Below are 10,095 nucleotides of genomic sequence, written 5' to 3' on the forward strand. Positions count from 1 at the left end.
GGGAGAAAAGGACACAGCCCCACCTCCCGGAAGCCGCCGTTCTGATCCGTCCCCCCAGGCTTTTCTTACGCGTCTCCTTTTAAAGGTCACGTTTGTACCATACGCGCGACGTGGCACCACTTGGTCGTAGGACCCGGACGCTCTCTAGTCCCCTCACGTCCCGTCATCTCGGTGGGCAGGAGGCTCTGTCGGTGCCGCCCTTGGCCGCAGGCTTCGGTCGGGTCGGGGACGTCCCCGCACACGACCTTCTTCCACGCGGTACGGTCTCGGACACGCGCACGCTGCGGGGGGAGCCCTGGACCAGGGGCCCTGGGTCACGTCCTCAGTCACCCAAAGTCGGTGTGACCATGAGCGAGTCCCACCCGCTGTGTCGGACTCTGTCCCCTCACGTCACCAGGGGCGGGGGCGGGGGTGGGGGGAGGAGAAGCCTGGCCCTGTTTCATGCGAGGCTCCTGCGGCTGAAGGACAGGAGGGGCTGGTGGGGGCAAGGGACAGGTTGCCGGTAGTGACTGTTCTTGGGGCCTCCCCCTCCCCCATCACCTCTGTCTGTGATCTTGAGCAAGAACGCAGGCCCCCAGCGCAGGTCCCACGTCCCAGCTCCCCTGCATGCCGCTGTGCCGCCCCAAATAACTCACTCAGCCTCTCTGAGCCCCAGCTCCCTCCTCCAAAGCTCGAGGGAACCAGTCTACCTCACAAGGTTGTTAGGTTGTTGTGAGGACGGAAGAAAGGAGACATGGGTGTCCTTCCTTGACTCCACCCCCTGGGAGAAGTCAGGGGCCTGAGCCCCCTCCCCCTCCCAGCAGAGCCCGGAACCCCAGGACTTTCCTCAACCTCCCAGGACCCGTTCCCGGGCCAGCTCTCCCAGCCAGGACCCCTGGTCAGAGGGACGCTCACAGCAACCTCTCCTAGCACCTGACCTCAAGGGATAGGGTGCCTGTCCCTGTACACCACTGTCATCTGTGGAACCACACAGCGTACGAAGTTACGCCAGAACCCCTCCCTCCGAGGCATGACCTGCCCTCCCCATCAGGAGAGACCTGTACCTGTGAAGAAGGGCCACGCTCCCTTCCTGCCCCTGCGTCCCAGCCCTGGGTCTCACCCCAACCCGGGCACCGGGACAACAGGTTTCCAAAGCACTATCAGCACTCAGTGACCCTACAAGTGAGCAAGACCACAGCTGTTTAGGCACATTCCAGGCCCTGTGGGTCCAGCTGTCTCCCCACCGCACACACAAGCACACACCCACTTTGTGGGAGGCACAAAGGGGCGGCTGGCAAGGGCAGCGGACCGTGATGCACTGGACTCTGGAGGAAGGAAGGATCTAGAGCAACAACCCTGGGCATCGCCTCAGGCCCAGCAGCAGCCTTGGCTCTGCAGCCTACCTCAGAGACCCCCAGCACTGCTGTGAAAACCCAGCGGTGTGGGTTACCGTGGGAATCAGCAGCAGCTCGAGGTCCGTTAGCGACAGATCCCAAGAACGGGAGGGGAGACCTCTCCCCGAGATACTCTGGGGCCCTCAGGAGGGAAGGACGTGCCCTCGGGTGACATCGGCAGTGGTGAGGGGTTCGCTGCAAACCCAGGATCCCGGGCCCCGTCCCTACCTCCAGGGTCCCTGTCTCCGGGGACGGCGCCCGGGGAAGCTGCCGGGGAGAGCCACCGAGCGGCAGGTGAGTGTCCTGGCGTTTGAGAGCCACGGCTCTGGGGGTCCCCGGGTCCCACTTCATTCTTTTCCACACTTAGATTCACTGATATTTCTCTGGACATTTTTTTTTTCTTTTTGGTGGCAAGGGGAAATAACATTTCAGAAAAGATGCAAAATTAAAAAAATCACCCCCCACCCGAGCCTCTAGCGGAACAGGGATTTCCACTGTGTACGCACGCGCTCCCTTCTCATCCTTGTCCAAATGCAAGATATATTTTTTATAAACGTCATCGGTCACATCACTGAGAGCCACAGTCCCTCGCGCCATCTCGTGCGCGTTTCTGCCACCCCTGGCTGCTGGCATCTGAGCGGCTACGGGACGTGCCGTCCAGCGTGTGCCGTTCTCCACGCTCCCGTGATTAAGTACGCGGTGGCTTTCGTCCTCCCCCTTACACGTGCACCACGAGGCCAAAGAAGGATGGAGACGGATGGGACGGACGCTGGGTGTGGGCTCAGACCGTGGGGAGAGACTCCTACACCCCAGCCCGTCGGCCTGAGACACACGTAGCATCTGATGGCGTGAAAGGGCGTGGGGAGCTTCTGTGGTAGCTCTCCGGGGCTTGGGATGGAGGGGTGGGCTTCTGTTCAGTTCCTGGCTGGCCAGGTGTGGTGCGGGCTGGGATGGAGGGAGAAACTGTCCAGCAAAAGAAATGAACGGAATTTTTGAAGCCTGGAAGCCAGCAGAGAAGAAGTGGAGGGATTCAGCGAGAATGGTCTGCGAGGTTGGCCACAGTCCAAGACTTCAAGGAAAAGACAACCAGAAAGTCCCCGCTGCAGAGAAAGGACGGAGGACATTCCAGACGGTGGTGTCCAGCGGCCACTCTGGGCTGCCGTCCGCACTGTGCTTGGCTCAGGCCCCTGGCTCCCTCCAGACCCTCAGGAGAGTCGGCTCACCGTTCCTTCCACAGCGGTGGCATCTGGGGACAACAACGGCATCTGGGCACCAGGCCGCGGGAGGGAATGCGGACTGGAAAGGGACAGGTGGGCAGCCCACGCAGGTCGGCAGTCGAGGGTGGCCCCCGAGAACGCCCCCCAGACAGGCCGATGGGAGAAACAGGACACGCGCCTCACCGGCCTGGAGTATCAATTCCCACCGTCTCTTATTTTTTCCAACTAGTTGCTCAAATGTCGACCAAGGTTTTGTCGAACTGAAAAGGCCCAGGTCTCCCTCGCCCATGACACCGTCCCCGAACTCCAGGGGCCAGCTCCCGAGGATGCTTCCAAACGCCAGCCGGAGAGAACCCCACGGCCGCTGTGTCCACGGCTGGGGTTCCGCGTCCCTCGGTCTCCTGTTGAAGAGCGGGCCGGCCGCCCGGGAAGGCGGACGAGGTGCACGGGCTCTGCGGGGGCCTCTCCAGCCCTGTCTGCTGAGAGGCGCCCTCCCCGGGTCCCCACCAGCATTTCCAGCCATTCTGCCCAAGCACAGGTTGTCGGGGCCGACGGCCCCCGCTCCCCTGGCCTGCCCCCAGATCCTCGTGTCCTCGACGGCCCCAGCCAAGGCCCTCCCTCCCTCCTGCGGAGCTTCTCTTCAGGACCCGAGTCGGTCAGCCTCCTAGCAGAACAGGGACGGCTCGCCCAACGCGCTCCGTGCTTTGAGGGCGTCCCCAAAGGGTACGAAGGGGCCAGGCAGGCCCAAGGGAAACAACACGACTTGGAAAAGTGGCCCACGGGGGGAGACGGCGTCTCAGGACCCAGCAGGACAGCAGCCGTGGAAGAGGACTCACCCTCGGGGGCCGCGGCCACAGGGAGAGGACGGCACTCCTGCCCAGACCTCAGCCCAGCAGGGACCACGTTGGGTCCCCCATCGGCTGAAACAACAGACCCCCGTAGTCGGGGGAACCTGGGCAGAGCGGTTCAGCTGTCAGCATTCTGGGGCGAACCAGACGTGACCAGGACAAGCGGCCCCGTCATCGCTCAGTACGCGTCCGTGAACTTCGACTGGATGAACACGTGTATACGCGCCCCGCACGGGGCCGACATCAGGTCTGTCACTCAGCACGTGTCTGGTGGAGGGGACCGTGCCGGTGCAGTCCGCTCCCGGCTGGGCCGAGCCACCTCCAGGTCAGTAAACGAACAGTTCCTACACGGCACGGCCGCCAGGGCCCTCCCTTCGTGGCCGGCCACCAGCCCAGCTCGATGACCACCACGTCGTTCCTCCCCACCCACGCCGCATCCCCACCACCCTCCGGCATTCCCGTGGCTGCTGGAGTACTTTCCCCGGCGGAATGTCCCGTTCTTGGTGTTCCGTCTTCACTGGGCTGCCGGTTTCTAGCACCCACAAAGAACACGAAGAGTGTTTCAAGGCCTCCCCTGCTCGGAGAGAACAGGAGCCCTGGGACACTGTCAGTCCAGCTACGGTCTCAGGATGGGTGACATCGGCATCACCGGGGCGTGTGGGATGAGTCACAAGGGGCTCCCCAGGGAACCTCTGGGTTCCAGAACGAGTCCCCCTGCTCCCCGCCCCCACTGCAAAGCAGCACCCCACTTCCCACTGGCCCTTGGAACAGATCAGTCTGACCGTGCAGTCCTCCCCTCCTCTGCCCCCAGGTCAGGAAGAGGAAGACGCAGGGACGCACGGAGAGCCCCCGCCGCAGGCCGGCCACACGCGAGCTCTTCGGCGGAAGGTCATGTGGCGGAGACGCACGAGATGAATGAAACCCTGCACGTGCTGCGGGCGCGGGCGCGGCAAGTCCGCAGCCGGAACGTGGAGCTCGCCCGCCTCCCTCCGTGACAGAAGGGGTCCCGGGGACATCAGCCCACCCCCAAGCAGGTGGCCGGTTCCCACAGCCCGCTCCTGGGGAACGGCGCCCCACCGGGGCCGAACGTGGGCCTCGCTCATCGGCAGGTTGCAGATCTAGAAATGACGGCAACAGAGGAGGCTTAGTGGGGGACAGCCCCGCTGCCGAGCCCCTAAACGGCCCCATCCGTCCACTGTGGCCGCTGTGTTCCCGCCACCGAGCAAGCACCGGGTGGGTGAGGGGGGGCCGACCTCCGTGGCTGGTTACCGAGAGCCTTCCGCAGCGTGGTGTCCTCTGGTGGGCACCCCCTTGGCATGTGAGCGTCTCTGCTCAAGACCCGTCCAAAGACGTGCTTCCACATGCGTCTCCCAGGACGGCCCTGAGCCTCTCTTCCAGAACCTTCCATAGCTGGGCTCCCGGGTTCTCCTGCCGGGGTGGTTAAAAGGTCGCACTGTACCCTCAGCCACAGACCCTCCCTGCAGCACGTGGCCCCTCCCGGCCCGCGGGACCCCATCATCACGTGGCGCTGACCTCTGGGAACCTCATCCCTCACCACTGTCCCCGCCCCGAGCTGTCTCAGCAGCCGCCCCTCACTCACGCTTTCCTGATGTCTTCGCGATGGCATCGGCCTCAGGGCCCCCCGGAGAGGCTGGGTTTGGGGGTGACTGACCCAGGCAGTGGCGCGGAATGGCCTCCCTGCAGCGTCCCACCTCCCTGAGCCGCAGACCCCTCGCTCGGCGCCGCTCCCGGGAAAGTGCGGATGTCCTCCCAGACGGCCCTTTGTGCGCGCAGAGGGTACCCGAGGGGGGCTTCGTTTAGGGACCTTTTCCAGAAGCATAGACAGGCTTAAGAGAGCCAGCAAGGGACAGAAAATAACCCAGGTTCGATGCCGACCAGAAGCCACCGCCAGCCCTTGCTTGGGGGTGGGGCGGGGGGCACAGCCACGCTGCCCGCTGCCCGCAGGAGCTGTGAGCCACGGCTAGAGGGACCCAGCGGGACGCGGCCTCCCCAAACAGCCCGGAAGGGAGGGGGTGAGGAGACCAGGAGTCCCAGCTTCCCTCCCGTCCGCATCCCACGCTCCGCCTGAGCCTTCGCCCCGTCTCAGCGAGCAGCCCGAGGCCGTGGGCCTGGGTGCCCTCATCCCCAGAGGTCAGCCCCTCGCCCGGGGGGCACAGCAGGACAGGGAAGGATGGAGAAGAGATCCGGGGAGGCGAACGGAGCATCACCGGCATCGGGCCCTTGGAGTTCTTCCCTGACAACAGATGTGAGGCTTGGCCCAGCCAGGGCACTGGTTTTCTCACGGAGTATTTGGGAAGGAGGAGGCCAGCAGCTGCCCTCGCTGCCCCCCTGCGCTTCTTGTGCAGTTTCGTCCTCTCCCTGTCCGTCTCGCTCTCCAGCCGGCTGCCCCAAAGCCAGGGCACCCTGGCTGAGCGCTGCTGTACTGCTCTCTCCGAGAGAAAGGGCTCCCCTTGCCGGACACACGTAGTCCAGAGGGACCACGGAACCGGGAACCCTGCAGCCCGGCCACACAGGGCAGTGGCTGGTCACTACCCACCCCCCACCCCGATCACCCCGCCCGGTATGAGAAGCCAGCCCGGGCACGCAGCAGTTACCCGAGAAGGGGGCTCCCTCAGCAGGGCTGTGGGGACATCCTGGGACCGGTCGACTCCCCTCGGATCTGAGAGACGAGCCTGGCGGGCGCTCACAGCTACGAACAGGGGGCTTGGTGAGACAGAGCCGCCCACACTTAGGAGCGGCTCCCGGGAGACAGGGCTTGGCACACAAACTAGCGGTCAAGGGCAAAGTTCCAGCCCCCGTACCGTAATCTGCTGGCCAGAGATTAGGGCCGCCTCGAGGCTCCACCTTCCGGAGCCTGTCTCAGCCCCCACTCAGGTGTGTGGAAAGTCAAGTGTCTTCGTTGCACAAAAAATATCAGAAACCACATGGGGCTCAGAGGGGGAGGCAGGGCGGCCGTGTTGCCCTCGATCGTGGGTAAGGGCGCCCTTCCCCGGGGCGCATGCTTCAGGGGGCCCAGCACGCGACAGACAGACACGCACACATTCGCGTAAGGGTCACAGGGTCCCCTCTGTCCCTCGAGGGTCCGCCTGCACACCACGTGCCCCTCCCTTGAGGAACGCTGGCCGGGCCCCGGGCACAGCCTCTCCGCATGCCTGCACGCCGTCCGGAGAAACCGGCCCGAGTGCCGCGCGGCTCTGCGGTGGGTCGCGGCCACCGTGGGAGGGGAGCCCGTCCCCAGGCGCAGGGAGGCGGGGCAGCGGTGGAGAGAAAGCGGGCAAAGGCGAGACGGTGGTCGGCTGCGTCAACCCCCAGCACGAACGCCGCCGCGTCAGGCCCACCCCAGGGCCTCCCCGATGCGCCCGCCGTCGTCTTCCTGCTCTGTCCGGCTCGTGCTCCCGGAGACACTGAGCAGCCTGTAGTCGGGACAGCAGCACGGGCCATCCGGACACATTTTGCAACACTAACGGGCTCGGACTCATCTGTGTACGTCGGGCCTCGTCACGGCACACGGAGAGTGTTACTAAGTGTTCCCTGTGGCCACTGGACAAACACCGAACGCTAGGCTGGCAAATCGTCTTTATTTTTACGGAAAGTATGTAAAACATTTAGTGAAATTTTTTAAAAATAAATTTAAACATTTCAGTTTGATTTAGATAACTTTGATATGTGATGTTAATGTTCTTCAATTATAATTTGTACCTTGCCTTTAACTCTAAGGGAGATTTTGAATCTTATCAAAGAAAAATAACTGAAAAGTGCATATAAAATAAATTTAATTTTGCAACTTTGAACGCTAGAGTTTCGTGAGACTGCTCACATTTTGCACATTTTGAGTATAATTCACTTTACTTCCTCGTCATGTCGTCTCTCAGTAAAACCCGAGTTATGTCAAAAGCTTGGTTATGACAAAATAATTAGCTGTTCCAATGAAATTAAGGCAAGAACGATACGTTTTAAATTTTAAAATTTTATTCAAAACTATTTTTAGAACTCACGAATTTGTAGGTCTCTCATGCTCCTTCCAAACTGTCCCCCAGCTCTGCTCACGCACAGTGGCAGGACCGCTCCGCTGCCAGGAGGCCGGCCGGCCGGTCCGAGGGCCGCGAGGGGGGTCGGGGTGGCCCAGAGCCGGGATCAGGAGGACCCCGTGGTGACGGGCGCGGGGGAGGTGGGCCAGCGCCGGGTCTCTGTGCGCCACACCCGACACCGACAGAACCCCGTGTGTTCACGATGCTTCCGTTACACAAAGAAAACCAAGCAAACTGCCGTGCTTGATGTCACGCCAGTTTCCAATCCCACAAACACCACAGACGGTTTTGCAACCACTTCTGTGTCGTTATGAAAACGTGCCACATCGAGGCAGGAGCACAGGAGGACTTCGATTTCACACTCCTTAAATACGGAGGCAGAAGTGGGTCTCCGGGTGTCTCCGGGTTGGGGCAGACGTGGGAATCAGACGTAACCCGCCCCTGGGATCTCCCAGAGGCTCGTCCGTTCCTTAAGCAGACAGATGCTGAGCCGGGCAGGCCCTGCGCGAGCTCGTGGGGAAGCTTCCCTGAGCGGCAGCTCACGGCCCTTGGGAGCTCAGCCTCTGCAGAAGGCAGGCGTGGCTCGAATGATCACACTACACCAGTCAGCGACACGAGACGCTCCATCCCGATCCTGCTCCAGCTGCTGGCTCAGTCTCGGAATAATCCTAGCCCCAGTCTTGGTCTCTGAGAGCACGAGAAACCACACCCAACAAACGGAACAGCAGACTCTGCCAGGAAGCCCTGCCTGCTGCCACCTCCCTCAGGTCAGCGGCCCCTCTGAGCCCTTCCTGCCTCTCCCCCAGGCCTGGGGGTCCTGCCGAGGGGACAGGAAAAGGCAGATACAGGAGATAGAGTCGTGCTTTGGAAGGCAACCCTGTCTCGGTAGTTTTTCCCAACAGTGTTAAAAATACATGCTTCCAAACTAAAGAAAGAAAGAAAAACATAACCAGTTTTGAGATCCATTTTGTGTCCAGAATCTTTGAGATAAAATCAATAAGGTACCTGAAATCCTAAAGCTCCCTTGTCCCCCCAAATCCGGCCTTGGCCCGAGGCGAGCCTCATCCTCGGACCAGCTGGACCAGCCCCTAGATCTGCCAACCCCATCCACAGGTTCAACAAGCCTTTAGTTCATGCCAGACCTTTGTTAAAGAAAGACTATTTGGCCATCTGAGCGATACAGGATTGCCACTGAAATCAGCCAAGACTGGAGACTCTGGCCCAGGGCTCGGCTCTGTCAGAGTCCGCTGCGCGAGCAGGTCCAAGCGTGCGGACTCCCAGCCTGCGGGCTCTAGAGACGCCAGCGGCCCCCCGGTACCCATTCTTCTCCTCTTCTTTAGCCACGGAGCTTGGTTTTAACTGAAGAAACAATGCATTCAGCTCAAAGATTGCTTTCCCAGGCTTCCTTGCAATGAGGTGTTGTCTCGTGACTAAGTTCTTGCCCAAGAAATCGGATGAGAAGTGTGATGTGGAACTCATCGCAGAGAGAGGGAGGCTGCTTAAACTGACATAACTCAGCCAGAAGGGGATGTTCTATCCGCCCCCCACCCCCACCCTCCGCCTCTTGATTTCCTTTCTCTGCCAGCCTGGAATGTGGGCACAGTGGCTGGAGCTCCAGCAGCCTCTGGTACCACGAGGCAGCCTTGAGGATGAAAACCACATGCTGAGGATAGGCTTTGTGGGCTCTCCGGGACACTGTGTTGCCACAAAATCCAGACTTCCTGGCCCTGAATGCTTTCAAGGGAGAAACACCAGCCCTTCAATGTTCCTAGAAGTGACACGCACACTTCATCCTCCGGATTTTGCTTGTCTAGCTCCTCGGCCTGGAGCATTCTCTCTGCAGATAGCCATCCAGCTGGCTCCCTCCGTCCCTCTGGCTGCCTGGCAGGAAAGCACTGAGAACCTGAGACTTAAGCCTCCCCTGACCACCTGCTTATGATAACACCCACAATCCCCAATGTCCCAGAGACTCACTGCTACCTCACACGTGGTCTGTCTTCCTTGTCCCTCTGCTTACGGTCTGTCTCTCTCCTACTGGAAAGGCCCCCTACAAGGGCTGAGGGTGGGTGGTTCTGTGCTCTGCTGCATGTCTTGTGCCTAGAACAGTGCTTGACACAGAGGGGGCTCCCGACAAAGATTTCAGGAACGAATGGGTGGCATCATCTGACGGACAGACTCTGACCGCTCAGCCCTGCTCCCAGGTTCTGCCGTGAGGTCTGTCATCTCAAGAGAAGTCACCGTGGACCAGGAACCCAGCTGGGTCTGGGGCTGCCTGTCTGCCATGGGTAGGGCTCACTCTCCCGATTCTCGTGGGCTTACAAGGGAAGCAGATCGAGCCAACAGCCCCCTTTCTGGTCTCTCCAAGTTCAGGCATGTGTGTCCACAACCTGGGGGCTCTGCCTGAGGTTTACAATGTGCTGAGACAGCCATGGAGCCCGTGGACCAAGTCCTTACCTCATGTACCCTCATGAGTGAGCCCCTAACGTATACTGGGTTTATGGGGTGCCGTGACGACTTTATGTGTCGACTTGGCTGGACCATGATACCCACATGTTTGGTCCAACATTGGTCTAGATGTTGCTACAGAGGCATTTTTTCAGGTGAGATT

The sequence above is a fragment of the Neovison vison genome, chromosome 13 (assembly GCF_020171115.1).
Source record: "Neovison vison isolate M4711 chromosome 13, ASM_NN_V1, whole genome shotgun sequence".
NCBI classification, from domain to species: domain Eukaryota; kingdom Metazoa; phylum Chordata; class Mammalia; order Carnivora; family Mustelidae; genus Neogale; species Neogale vison.